Genomic DNA, 14,529 nt, shown 5'->3' on the forward strand with positions numbered 1-14,529 from the left:
GATCCCTTTACTCCCTTGTTTCTCAGCCAGTTGACTCTGGGATTGCAGCCTATTATCTTTGTAGTTATTCATGGTTTTTCTCCCCTTCTATGCAAACCATCTTCCGACTACCCTTTACTTATGAATGTCTTTAAACAACAGCCTATCTCCAAAACTCCCTCAGAGGAAATATGTGTGTGTGGAGGGGCTAAGCCTCTCCACCTGGGCTCTTTCCCATGAGATGCTGGAGGCCTCTGGAGCCTTAAGGTTCCTCTCCCCCTCTCAGAGACAGGGGTCATGTGCAAGGGGGCATAAAATCCATTGACCGGTTATGGCACATATGCTCTGATGTCACTGCGGTCCAGTTGCCATGCTCTCAGCTTTCTCCCACTTCCCCCACATAGGGTGATCACCTTCTCAAAAGACAAAAGCAGGACACAGCCTTGTCCCCCTCTATGACGCCAGCCCCTGCTCCTCTTCTTCCCCCAAGGCCCTGCCCCTGGTCAGGCTGGAAGCCAGATCAGGCTGTGGTAAGTTGCCCAGGGAGCCCAGACTGCTGTGGGGAGCCCCAGGCCCTCCACCTGTCAAGGGGGCCTGAAAGCAGCCACTGGCCTATGTCCCCCCCCACCTTGGGATGCCCTGCCCAGGGCAGGTGGAAAGTCTGGGGCTTCCCACAGCGGCCCGGGCTTCCTGCAGGGGGGTCGGGGGTTACCATAGCCCAGCTCCGGCTTCTGGCCTGGCCAGGGGTTGGAGCCTTTGGGGGGAGAGGAGGAGCAGGGCCTCATGGCGAGCGAGGGCTAAGGCCCACCTGAGCCCCTGCCATAGTAATAGGCTGGTGCCGCCCCCGAGCCTTGGGCAGGCTCAGAGCAGCACTGCAGGGAATCCAGGACAAATACTGTTTTGGAGTCATTCAGCCCAGGACTGGGACTTGAACTCTGCATTTTGGGACTGTCCCACCCAATTCAGGCTGGATGATCACCCTACTCCCAACCAACATTCATATCTGGCCTTCCTGCCACGGCCAAATAGTGGCTGCAATATGTTACAGACTCCCCAAATGAGTGACTCTCAAAATATTATTCATTCAGGAAACTTGAAACACTGTTTTGCTTCCTTGATGCAAACAGCTTCCTTGATGCAAACAACCTCAGTTTTAAGATACTAGATCTTAAACCTTAAAACTTATAACCTCAGTTTTTAGATACTAGACTGTGTAGGACATAGATAACTTTGGAACTACAGTGAAAGATGTTGGAGAGGTGATCCTGCAGTCAGTCTTCCAACCTCACAAAATAGCTCACAGAGACTCAAATTATTGCCCTCACTGGGGTCCCGAGGCTGTCTGAGCTGCATGCTCTGGTGTTGGTGGAAGTGAGGGACTATTATGGCTGTGGACCCCCAAAGTCCTGACTCCATGTGTACAGAAGAAGCAAATTAAGATTTATTAGGGCCCTGGGCACAAAGAACATTTGGGCCTCCAGCACCCCATTAAAAACACGAATGTATCAAAATGCATTAATACAAAGACTCCATTCAATGCTTATGCACTGCAATAATAATAAAGCAAATCATATCCCAGTTCTTTATGCTTAAATTAACTGCTCTATTTTTTCACATAGAAAATGAATATGGCTAGATATTATCCATACCATTACACAAAGTTGTTCACTGCTAATCTGGACAACACTGGTGTTACAAAAATCAGGTGTTCACAGGCCAACACGTGGTTCTTTCATCTCCCCCCAATTTTCTTAAACCTGACCATTATGCATTTTTTTCACCTGTTGATCCTGTTACAGTCCAATTTTTCTGCTGTTGAAGCAAAGATGTCTGAAAGAAAACAGTCACAGTTCCAGAAAGTAACTTAATTAAAAGAAATAATCCTAACTTGAGGTAAAATTATTCCATTATTAAGAACTTTGTTTCAGCTAATGGTGAGAACTGGTTTAAAACAAAGTTTGCAATCGATAACATCAGCTATGAAAAAAATGTTGACAGAATCTGATGTGCGCCAAAGTGACTCTTCTGGCTTTCTGCCAAAGGCAATTCATGTCAATCCAGGAGAAAGTTGGCATTTTACCAATTATGTTTTAGGACTCACTATTTCAGCTAATCAGAAACTAGCTTATACATAGACATTAAATCACACTTTTAAGAATAGGCCAGGTTCTGATTAGTCAGAGCACACAACAGGATGTTCAGTTGTTATTAAGCCAGTGAGAATATAATCTTTTCAACAATACTGCAGAGAGAGAATATTCATCACTCCATTCTACCAATGCCTCATCATCAGAGTAATGGAGGGAAAAAAGTCACTGGAACTGAAGGCCCTCACAAGATAAATTTCTCCCACTTGTATAACTATCTGAGTTTGTCCTTTATGTTTTATCCCCCAACCAGGCTTGGCTTTGGCCTTCATATAGCAAGAGATGACCATTAGCCCATGACAACAGTTGGTACCACTGACCATCTTTGTTAAGTAAATTTGGGTGGGCCACAATTCATTTGTGAAATTCATAGTTAAATGAGTGGGGTCTGGACCAGTGTAAACAGTGCCACATCAGTCCATGCTGGACAAGGGGGGGAAATACACATAAAGATCTTAAAAGTACGATCTGGGGTAAATAGAATTATAGTCTTTCATGCAATGCTAAGGTGGGGGAACTATACCAGGGAAGGCCTCCTATCAGCTGAGCAGACAGGTAAATAATGCCATATCACAATGTGCATGGCAAGAATCCACTCTAAGATCCCAAGGCTGTGAGGTGGGATCCACAAGAGTCCCCAGGGAGGTGGGATCCCCAAAGGTCTCAGAGGTGCAGGTGGGCTATAAATAGAGCTACATCATGACATAAGAGGATGGGGTAAATAATACTCCATTGTGAGATGCTGGGATAGGGGCATCCAAATGAAGGCATAAAAAACAAACAGCCTGTGTCTCACCATATATTTTGCAATCACCAAATGGCACAGAAAAGAAAACTGGAAGAGGAGGGGAGAGAATTGGTCGCCCCTGGGAGAGAGAAATGATTGAAAACTGAGAGGCGACGGGGGATCCCATAGTGTGTGTTCATGGGGGGGGTTCCATGTTTTCCCCACTTGAGCAGGACAGCAAAGAGTTCCCCCCTTCTTGGCTCCTTGTGTGCTTGTGGGGTTGCATTTCCCTGGTGGCTGGCCCTGTGGGTTGAGGTAGTGAGGATTTCCCCAGCTCCCCACCCCAGCGCCCCCGCCTCCCCCTCTTACTGTCTATGTTCTTCCGGTCGCTGATGTGCTGCAGGTTGCTGATGAGCTTTCTAATGAGCTTTATGACATAATGTAGCTGTGTTTAGCACTTTACACAGAAAGCTGTTTTTGAAATATCTATTCCTTTTGCATGTAACATGACTCAAATTGTTAGGATACTGAAACACAGCAAAGCTTCTCAGCTGCTTTCAATCTTTTTCAAATGAAGGTTAAGAAGTGAAGCAGTTATTCCCAGGTGAACCCAATTCACTTTTTGTTAACCAATGTGACTGCCATGAATAATTTATCTAGAAAGCCTTGTATTTTTACTAACAACTTTTACTAACACAAACAAAATAGAAACACAGACAACTAAATCTTAAACCCACAGTAGATGGCCGTATAAGTCAAAATTTTACCTATATTGCTACTCCCTCAACTTCTAAGTAAAAGCTGAATCAATCCAAGTGGTAATATATGTTTCAACACAGTCCCTAGGCTAAATGTTTCAAACTTTGGTACATAATTAATTGATTTTTCAGCTCCCACTTAAGTCAGCTGTTAGTACTCTGTACTTGGAAAATCAGGTCACTTTTATGCCTATATTAGGGTAGCCAACTCTCAAGAAGAAGGTGGGATGGACTGGTCAAGGTATTAATGTACTAAATTTAAATTTCTTCATCAAATTCACATTTAATTGACATTATCAATAAAAATACATCTCTAATTAAATAAATAAATAGGCAGGGTCTGGTTCAAAAGAATAAAAATTACATATATTACAAAGTACATTTAGGGGCAGATCCTCAGCTGGTGTAAATTGCTATTGCTCCACAAAGATCTGCTCCTCAGTGTATGATGCAATAGGCCACTGTATTTCCGTGTTCGATTTCTGAAAGTCCTTTGCTGAGTAGTGAACTCATCAAAGCATTTGATTGTTAAATCTTCAATGCAGAACTAACTAAAATGCGGGGGAAACCTTTTGAGGCTGACATTTAAAATGTCAATGAAAATATTCATTTACAAAAATTTAAATTAGGACTTCTTCTTACCAGACCTGCTTTATCATCAGAAGCGAGACCAATAAACGGCCCTGTTGTTCAATATATGTCAACTGCAGTTAGTTTGCAAGATCAAACTGAGTAGTACCATAACGGTGAAGCTGGAATGGTGCTTTCAATAGCTCTTTGAGGCATTGTCAGCTGTATATGCTGTTGCATCACCTAGTGAAAAGATCTCTGCCAGTTTTGAATGAATCTTTGCAGCAATTTATCATTGCTACAGAATTCTTTGCAATTTCATCTGGATTGCCATCAAAATCAGTGTATGTGTCCTTCACATATACAGTCTTTTACTATTCAAGGAAATGTACATTATGAAAATATACACTGTACATTTATTTTATTTGACACTTCACTTGCCATTGAATAAAGGCTTGCTGTTCTTTAGCTTTTCCATATGAGTGGAATGGGGAGCAGATGCATTTTCCACAATCCTCTCTTGAATTTGGTAGAAAATGGTAACCTAACTATAGAATTCTAGGGATATTGTTCTCTAACAAACTCTATAGCAGATATATCTTCCTTTGTTAAATAAATGGTACAGGCTTTTAGAGTAATTTCTAATGAATGTTATTTAATCACTGTAGAACCTCCTGGGCTTCATCTCAGTTTCTCTAGGATGTTCCCAGAAAGGATGTTTCTAACAGAGACTCCAGATGGTAGGAGCAGAGGTAGCCAAAGCAGGGACTGCTGAGCTGGGAGAAGGGGGTAAAAATGGGCCCCAGGCAAGGCCACCTCTCCTCTCAGCACTTCCTCTGGATCCGGAATGGTACAGGAGAAATCGCCTACTCTGGGGGCATTAGGTGGTGCCCCCTTCCCCCCACCATGTAGCCTTGTGGAAAAACCACAGAGAGGAGCCAGAGATTCCAGCTGATAGGAGCAGACACCGCCAAGGCAGAGACAATTGGACATTGAGACTTTTCTACAGTTTGGAGAGGACTTCCTCTGCCCTGTGCTGATTGGCTGTTTGCTCCAACACTCCCCTTCCCTCACAGACTTTCACCTCAACTTCTCTCCACACCTGCTCCTCTTACCCTCTTCTCCCTTGCTCCATCCTCCTTACTTTCTTCCCTCCCTTTTCTTTCCATTTAGCTGATCCCCTCCTAAGTAGCCCCCACCAAAAAAACCAAACTGTGGTATTAGCATGACATTTGCTGCCACCACACTGCTTGCTGTGTTCTCTCCCTTCCCTGTTGTGTCTGTCTTATCTATTCAGTTTGGAAGCTCCTCAGGACCATCTACTACTCCATAGTTTTACTGTGCCCTAGTTCGAACTACTCACCCGTCCAGACGCCGCGGAATCGAAGTCCGCGGCTCCAAGGTCGACTCCGCCACCGCCTTTTGCAGTGGTGGAGTACCGGAGTCGACTGCGGCGCTTCCGGAGTTCGAACTATCGCCTCCAGATTAGACGCTATAGTTCGAACTCCGAGAAGTCGAACTCACCGCGTCGACCCGGCTCGTAAGTGTAGACTAGCCCTAAAAGAGTGGAAGCCAATCAGTATGGCACAGTCAAGCAGTCTTTAAACCTAGTGATCCAGGCCCTCCAACCTCAGCCTGAACATAAAGCCTGGGGTCCCCAAGGGACTTCCCTGCCCAGAGGCCAGGAAGGGCGAGGGGGCCAAGCACTCAGGGGCCCTGCTCCCCACCTGCAGTCCCAGGACTAACCATGGGGGCCTCTTTCCCCTGTGGGCATCAGGGACATCATTACCAGGAATGCCCCTGTATGGAGTGCAGCTTTGAGCAAGTATGGATGGCACAGAGCGGTGCCTGGAAGTAACAGTTATGGTACAAATAAAATGGGACAGAGGTAATAGGACTCTGGGTGTAGGCAAACCCTGGTCCAGGACGACTTCATCCCCAACCCTGAAGCCCCCAGGGAGACCATCTGGCTGCACTGCATTCATGGGGATATTAAACCCTACCCCAGCGCCCAGGCAGAGGTCACCATAGGGGAGAACACAAAGATCCTCATAGTAGGGCTGGCCCAACCCTATCCTACCCTGTTATCTTGGGTTGAGATTGGAAGCACTTCTCTGACATGTTGAGGGGATGTCGACCTGCTCCTGGAGGAAGTGTTCAAGGGCACCAGAGCAGGCAGGGAATCCCGGCCCATGACACGGGCTGGAGTAGGTAAGGAGCGGGACCCTGGGAAGGGGGGTCCTAGCTAAGAGGAAGTGCTGCCGGAAGATCCTTCTAATGAGGAGGCATTACAAACCCCGCTCCAAGAAGGGGACTTACTGACCCGAGAGGCAGACTTTGTGAAGGACCAGAGGGAGGATGAGACCTTGAATAGTGCATATGAACAACTCCCAGCGAGGTCGTAGATCCCCACTGGGCTGCACAGTACCCCCACTTTGAACTCCAGAAGGAATGGCTATATTGGCTGAAAAAAGACCATCAGATGTGGGAAATTGGATCACAACTCCTCATCCCTTGGCCGCTTTGATGAGAAGTCATGTGACTGACCCATGCTATCCCCTCCGCAGGCCATCTTGGACAGGAGAAAACTCTGGCCAAGTTCCTAAACCACTTCTTCTGGCCTGGAATACATCAAATAGTTAAAAACTTCTGCAATTCCTGCCCTGAATGCCAGCTAATTGGGCCACAAGAGGGGGTGAACCCCATCCTGTCCCTCTCCTGGTCGTTGATGTCCCCATGGAATGAATTGGTATTGACCTTGTCAGCCCCCTGGAAAAAAGTGAAGATGGATACAAACATCTATTGATGATAGTCAATTATGCTATTCACTATCCCTATTACTATGCACTATGCTAGTATGCAATCCCACTATGTAACACAATCAAAGACTATTGCCACAGAACTATTGAAAGTCTTTGCTCGAGTAGGGGTTCCCAAAGAGATTCTCACCGACCAAGGCACGACCTTCACATTCTGCTAGATGAAACAAGTCTGTGATCGTCTGAAAATAAAGAACCTCTGCACCTCAGTTTATCACCCGCAGACAGATGGCCTGGTTGAATGCTTCAACCAAACCCTAGAGCAGATGCTGAAAAGGTTAATGCCAGAAGACCAGCATCATTGGGACCAGCTGATCCCCCTCCCCCTCCTGTTTTCCATTTGGGAAATCCCACAATCCTCTATTGAGTTGTCTCCAGCTTTTGTATGGGAGACGGCCCTGGGGAATCCTCAACCTGTCCCGGTAGATGTGGGAAGGACAAACACTTAGACCTCAGAACGTCCTACAGGACGTGTTGAGACTTAGGGGGCAACTTGAGATTGTGGGAGCTTTGGCTAAAGAAAACCTCCTCACTGCCCATCAGATGCAGGAACATTCCTATAACAAGGGGGCACAGGTACGCACTTTCAGGCCAGGCGATAGGGTCCTCCTTCTACTCCCAAATACAGAGTCTAAACTACTGGCTAAGTGGCAGGGGCCCTGCAAAATAGCACACTAAGTCAGGCCAGTCATGATGAGGTTAGACAGTCTGATAAACAGAAGCCCACCCAGATCTATCAGGTCGACCTGCTGAAGGCGTGTAAAGAACAAGAAAGCCTATTCATTGCTGTGTACCCCCCTGAACCAGAAATGGGGCCCCAAGTGCCTTACACCCTAACCCCAGAGGCTATACACGCAGGGGAACAACTTTGCCCCTAACAAAGGGCCCAGGTGCAGATCTTCGTGAAAGCATTCCCAGTGATGATTTCCTCCTAACCAGGAAGGACCTACCTCATGCACCACCACATTTAGACCAAACCTGGACAAACAGTCCAGGAGAACCCCATAACCACTTCCATGGAAAGTGTATGATGCTGTAAATCAGGAAGTCTGGACCATGCTGGAGCTTGGGGTCATTGAGGAATCCCGCAGTGAGTGGTGAAGCCCTGTTCTATTAGTCCCAAAGCCGGATGGCACTGTCTGGTTTTGCATCGATTCCAGGAAGGTCAATGCAATCTCCAAATTTGACGCCTACCACAGATGAACTACTAGACCGGCTGGGCAAGGCTCAGTATAGCACCACATTAGACTTAACAAAGAGGTATTGGCAAACCCCACTCACGCCAAACATGCAAGAAAAAACACCTCTGCCATTCCATTTGACCTCTACCAGTTTTGAACTATGTCCTTTGGACTCCATGGAACACCTGCGATGTTCCAATACCTCATGGACCAGGTTTTGCAGACCCATACCTCGTACACCGCAGCTTATTTAGATGATGTACTCATCTACTGTCAAACCTGGGAAGAACATCTGGCACAAGTTGCAGCCGTGCTCTGCTCCCTATGGCAGGCTGGACTAACAGCAAACACTGCAAAATGTTAAATAGGGAAAGAAGAAACCAGCTATCTGGGATACATTTTTGGGAAAGGATGGATCCGACCCCTTATAGATAAAGTCCAAGCCCCCAAGGAAACCCCACACCTTGTCACCAAGAAACAGGACAGGAGTTTTTTGGGATTCACTGTCTACTACTGCCAGTTTGTACTGTGGTTTTTGACAATCTCAGTCCCTCTTACAGATCTGGCCATGAACAAAAGCCCCAAGAAAATGCTCTGGTCTGAGGCCTGTGAAAAGGCCATTCAAGAATTGAAAGAACTCCTATGTACAACTGGTCCTATTCAGTCCAGACTTCTCCAAACAATTCATTTTGCAGATGGATGCTTTGTATGTGGGACTGGGCACTGTTTTATCTCAGGAAATAAAGGACAAAGAACACTCCAAACTCTATTTGAGCCACAAACCATTCCCACAAGAACAGATCTATTCTCTTTATAGAGAAAGAGGACCTGGCAGTAAAGTGGGCCATAGATTTGCTCCGATATTATCTCCTGGGAAACCCATTCAAGCTCGTCACTGACCATGCCCCTGTAAGATGGCTAAACACCATGAAGGACACAACCCCCCCAACTAATGCGTTGGTATCTGTCTCTCCAGCCCTACGCATTCCAAATTCAGCACTGAGCCAGGGAAGCCCACCAGAACGCTGACTTCTTTTCCAGTGAAGAGGGGGAGCAATCAGATGGCCCCAGGTCTCCTGGCTCCATCTTGAGGGGGAGGGTGTGTGATGGGGTATACAAACACCACACTGGTCAACAAGGGGTTAAGGGATTATTTTCCACTCAGCCATCCCTGCCCTGCCACACCTGCAGCAAATGCTCCATCTGCTGAAGGAATTAAAAAAAAGAGGGAAACAGTTCATTTGTGTGGCAGAGCTGTAAGTGAGCAGCCCTGCAGTGCAGAGCAGAGGGAAGCCTAAAGGCTCTGACACAGCTGCCCAAAGGGCTCGCCCTGAGGGAAGGGATGCCCCACCCCAGAGACAATCAGAAAGGGAAGTATCCCCCTCTCCCCTGCCTGTGGACCCTGGACATGGGTAATCCCTCTTACTTATATTGTTTGGACTTCCTCAATGGGGGAAGCTTTGGACTAAGGTGATCAGGGGGTGGGGGAGGGACAAGAGGAAGTGGCCCAGGGAGAACAAATCTTGGTTGCCAGACCACTGGTGGCCCAAAGGCCCCTGGGTCAGAGCCCAGTGGAGTGCGAGGGCCCGGGCTCCCCTCCCCACAACTCCCTTGGGAGTTAGGGGTTTCGGCCATGACCACTAGGCAGTGCTTCCCAACCAGACTCCAAGTGAGCACTATTATACCCAGTCACAGCAATGCTAGGTGAGTGGAAGGGGGGAGCTCAATACTTGTAGTTTAGTGGTGGAAGGTGGATTACACTGGAACTGAGGAGAGCATGATTTCAACTCTTACCTCTATGGACTGCAGTTGACATTCCTATGCACTAAAGCAATCGGAGCTGGGTAAACAACTCTCTAAGGCCCTCTGCAAAATCCCACTCTACAATACTATAGTTTGTCAGGTTTTACTTGTAAGAACTGAGATATCATTTCCCAATTTCCAGTTTTTCTACTGGTAGGGGGTTTAAATTTAGGAGTTTCCATTTTTTAAAGAGCTATGAATTTCAGCTTGTGAAAGCATATGAGATAAATGACTCTACTATTATGCTAAAACTTATGAACACCAATGTTATGAACTGACCAGTCAATCACACAACTCATTTGGAACTGGAAGTATGCAATCAGGCAGCAGAGAGAGAGAGAAAAACAAATACAGTATAATACTGTGCTAAACGTAAATGACTAAAAAATAAAGGGAAAGTTTAAAAAAAAAAGATTTGACAAGGTAAGGACAGAGGCAGATTAGGGTTTTCTGGGGCTCAGGGCCAGATCAAGTGGGGCTCCTCCCCATTGCTTTCACCTGCAATCCCCCCTGTTTTCCACCCCCTGGTGCTCCTGCCAGGGAGTGGGGTTGGGGTGCGGGGGCTTCCCTCGCTCCCCGGCAGGAGCACTGTGCGGGTGAGTGGAGCCGGTCAGGGTGTGGGGGCACCTATTTTTCTGGGGGCCCCCAACTGGCTGGGACCCCTGGGCCTGGGCCCCATTGGCCCAGTGGCTAATCTGCCTCTGGATAAGGAAACTGTTTCTGTGCTTGTTTCATTGAAATTAAGATGATTAAAAGTAGGGCTGTCAATTAATCGCAGTTAACTCATGCGATTAACTCAAAAAATTAATCACAATTAATCACACTTATAACAATAGAATACGAATTAAATATTTTTGGACATTTTTCTACATTTTCAATATTGATTTCTATTACAACGCAGAATACAAAGTGCACAGTGCTCACTTTATATTATTATTTTTGGTTACAAATATATATACTGTAAAAATGATAAACAAAAGAAATAGCATTTTTCAGTCCACCTCATACAAGTACTAAAGTGCAATCTCTTTATTGTGAAAGTGTAATTTACAATTGCAGATTTTTTTGGTTATATAACTGCACTCAAAAACAAAACAGTGTAAAACTTTAGAGCCTACAAGTCCACTCAGTCCTACTTCTTATTCTGCCAATCCCTAAGACAAACAAATTTGTTTACATTGACAGGAGATACTGCTGCCTGCTTCTTATTCACAATGTCATCTAAAAGTGAGAACAGGTGTTCGCATGGCACTTTTGTAGTCAGCATTGCAAGGTATTTACATGCCAAATATGCTAAACTTTCTTATGCCCCTTCATGCTTCGGCCACCATTCCAGAGGACATGCTTCCATGCTGATGATGCTCGTTAAAAAAATAATGTCAATTAAATTTGTGACTGTACTCCTTGGGGGAGAATTGTATGTCTCCTGTTATGTTTTACCCACATTCTGCCATATATTTCATGTTATAGCAGTGTCGGATGATAACCCAGCACGTTTGTTTTAAGAACACTTTCACAGCAGATTTGACAAAACACAAAGAAGGTGAGATTTCTAAAAATAGCTACAGCACTTGACCCAAGGTTTAAGAATCTGAAGTGCCCTCCAAAATCTGAGAGGGATGAGGTGTGGTGCATGCTTTCAGAAGTCTTAAAAGAGCAACACTCTGATGCAGAAACTACAGAACCCAAACCACCAAAAAAGAAAATCAACCTGCATCAGTCCGCATTGCTTTGGATCATTATCAATCAGAACCCATAATCAGCATAGACACGTCCTCTGGAATGGTGGTTGAAGCGTGAAGGGACATATGAATCTTTAGTGCACCTGGCACATAAATATCTTGCAACACCAACTACAACAGTGCCATGCGAATACCTGTTCTCACTTTCAGGTGACACTGTAAACAAGAAGCAGGCAGCATTAGGGTACCAACTCATTTTTAAACAAATTCATCTTCACGGATTAATATTGGGCAACTGTTTATCATTTTCAATTAATCCAAATAAAATATATAACTGGCGTGTTGCATACCAGTTTGTTTTTAATATTCCGAACGTTTCCTCTTCCTTTCAAAATTATGACCCTGATTCTCCACTTTGTCTGTGCTGCATAATGGGGAGTGGTGGCCTCAGAAAGCTGGCTGCATCTCCCTGATCCCTGACCGCTCACACCAGGGGAAGGCAGACCAGCAGAAGACCTGCTTCAACTTCTGCCTTTGGCACCAATGGTTCATCTAGCCCAGTATCCTGTCTTCCTACAGAAGCTGGTGCCAGGTGCTTCAGAGAGAATGAACAGAACAGGGCAATTATTGAGTGATTCATCCCCTGTCATCCAGTCCCAGCTTCTAGCAGCCAGAGGCTTAGGGACACTTGAGGTTATGTCTCTGACCATCTTGGCTAATAGCCATTGATGGACCTATCCCCCATTAATTTATCTAATTCTTTTTTAAATAGTTATGCTTTTGGCCTTCACAAAATCCCCTGGCAATGAGTTCCATGGGTTGATTGTGAGTTATGTGAAGATGTAATTCCTTTTGTTTGTTTTAAACCTACTGCTGAATAATTTGATTGGGTGACCCCTGGCACTTGTGTTATGTGCGGGAGTAAATAACACTTCCGCATTTACTTTCTTCACACCATTCATGATTTTATGGACCTCTATCATATCCCTGGCCCTTGGTTGTCTCTAAACTGAACAGTCCCAGTTGTCTTAATCTCTCCTCATATGGAAGGTGTTCCATACATCTAGTCATTTTTGTTGCCCTTCTCTGTACTTTTTCCAATTCTAATATCTTTTTTGAGATGGGATGACCAGAATAGCGCACAGTATTCAAGGTGTAGACATCCCATGGATTTATATCCTCTCATTATGATATTTTCTGTCTTCTTAGCTATCCCTTTCCTAATGGTTCCTAATATTTTGTTAGCTTTTTTGACTGACTCTGATCATTGAGCAGATGTTTCCAGAGAACTATTCATGATGAGTCCAAGATTTCTTCCTTGATTGGCAACAGCCAATTTAGACCCCATCATTTTGTACGTATAGTTCAGTTTATGTTTTCCAATGTGCATTACTTTGCCTTTATTACTATTGAACTTCATCTGCTGTTTTGTTGCCCAGTCACCCAGTTTAGTGAGATCCCTTTGTAAAGGTTTGCAGTCAGCTTTAGACTTAATTATCTGGAGCAATTTTGTATCATCTGAAAACTCTGCAACCTCATGGAGCCAGAGAGCAATGGGAAGTGGGGTGGGAAGTAGAAAGGGTGGTTCTTCACTGCCTATTCTCCACTCCTGGCTGTAGAACGGCGTAAAGTGGACTTATCTCAATATGGCTGCTGAGGAGGCCAACAGGCAGGCATAGGCACAGAAGGGAAGAGTAGGGTCAAGCACGTTTGGATGGTGTTGCTCTTAGGCGAGTGCCCGTACATCCCTGCTGAAAAGACACTATCATTGGTGGGGAAGGAAATCGGGATATACTATTCAAATGGGACCAGAAACTGATTTGTTATTAAAATTAGTCAGCTGAAAAACAAATTCAAGGTGAGTGTCCTTTAAAAATAAATGTAAGCTGGCTGGTATAGGCCTCTCATCACAAGTAGTTGTAGTACTTGAATTTAGGAAATTTAACATATCCACAGTAAACTAGTTGGTGCTGTACTCCTGCAACAGTACATTTAAAAATAAAAATTCCTTTTAATGGTCCCACTAATTATTATAAGATTTGGACACCACTTTTTCGTGTCTAAGTACCAGACTTCCCCTGCACATTTAGAATTCAAGCCAGTTCTCATTCACTTACCTGATCAAAAGCTGACCAACGGCTCCAGCATTAAAAGAGAGGGATTTCAGCTGGTGAATTTCACAACAGCCTTAATTGTTTGTCTTTTTTCCGATCAGTAGCAGATGCTAGTGGCAAGATGGGGAGGAGCAAATCTACATGGCACACCCTTTGGTTACTATCCGTGTATCTGCAGCTCAGATATTCCATCGGTGGCAGATATAGATGCTGGGAAGGTTTCGTGGCAGAGTAAACCTACAGGGTACATGGGCTAATCAAGCAGGCACAGAAGTGTTAGATAGTCCTACAGAAGCTACTGCTAGTAGCAGAAAGAATCAGGCTCCAAAATCTGTACCTTTTTCTTGCTTCTAATTGGTGTGTGGGGTAGAAGAAGCAGGGATACCAGAGTGGGAGGAGAGAGAACCAGCTACATAAAGAAAACTTCCATATCCCTGATGGTTTTCAGGGGGAGAGGCAGACTGCCTTGAACTTGGGAGGTGAAGAAAGGCAGAGTCAATTGGGACTGAGGTAGGGAGTTGAGGGAAATCTCCTTGTGCTTGTTTTCTGTTGTGAGCACCCATGAAAAATGTATTTAGTTTTGTTTTTTAAACATTTAAGTGAATTTACTGCTGGTGAACGATACTGGATTGAGCGCTCTGGACATTAAAGACTTCTGTTTATTCATATCAGTTTTGCTACTCCAGATCAGGTCCATCTAACTCTGTATCCTGCCTACGGCAGTAGCCAGATTAGGTAACAGAAATGCA

Source organism: Mauremys reevesii, linkage group 1 (assembly GCF_016161935.1).
Source record: "Mauremys reevesii isolate NIE-2019 linkage group 1, ASM1616193v1, whole genome shotgun sequence".
NCBI lineage: Eukaryota > Metazoa > Chordata > Testudines > Geoemydidae > Mauremys > Mauremys reevesii.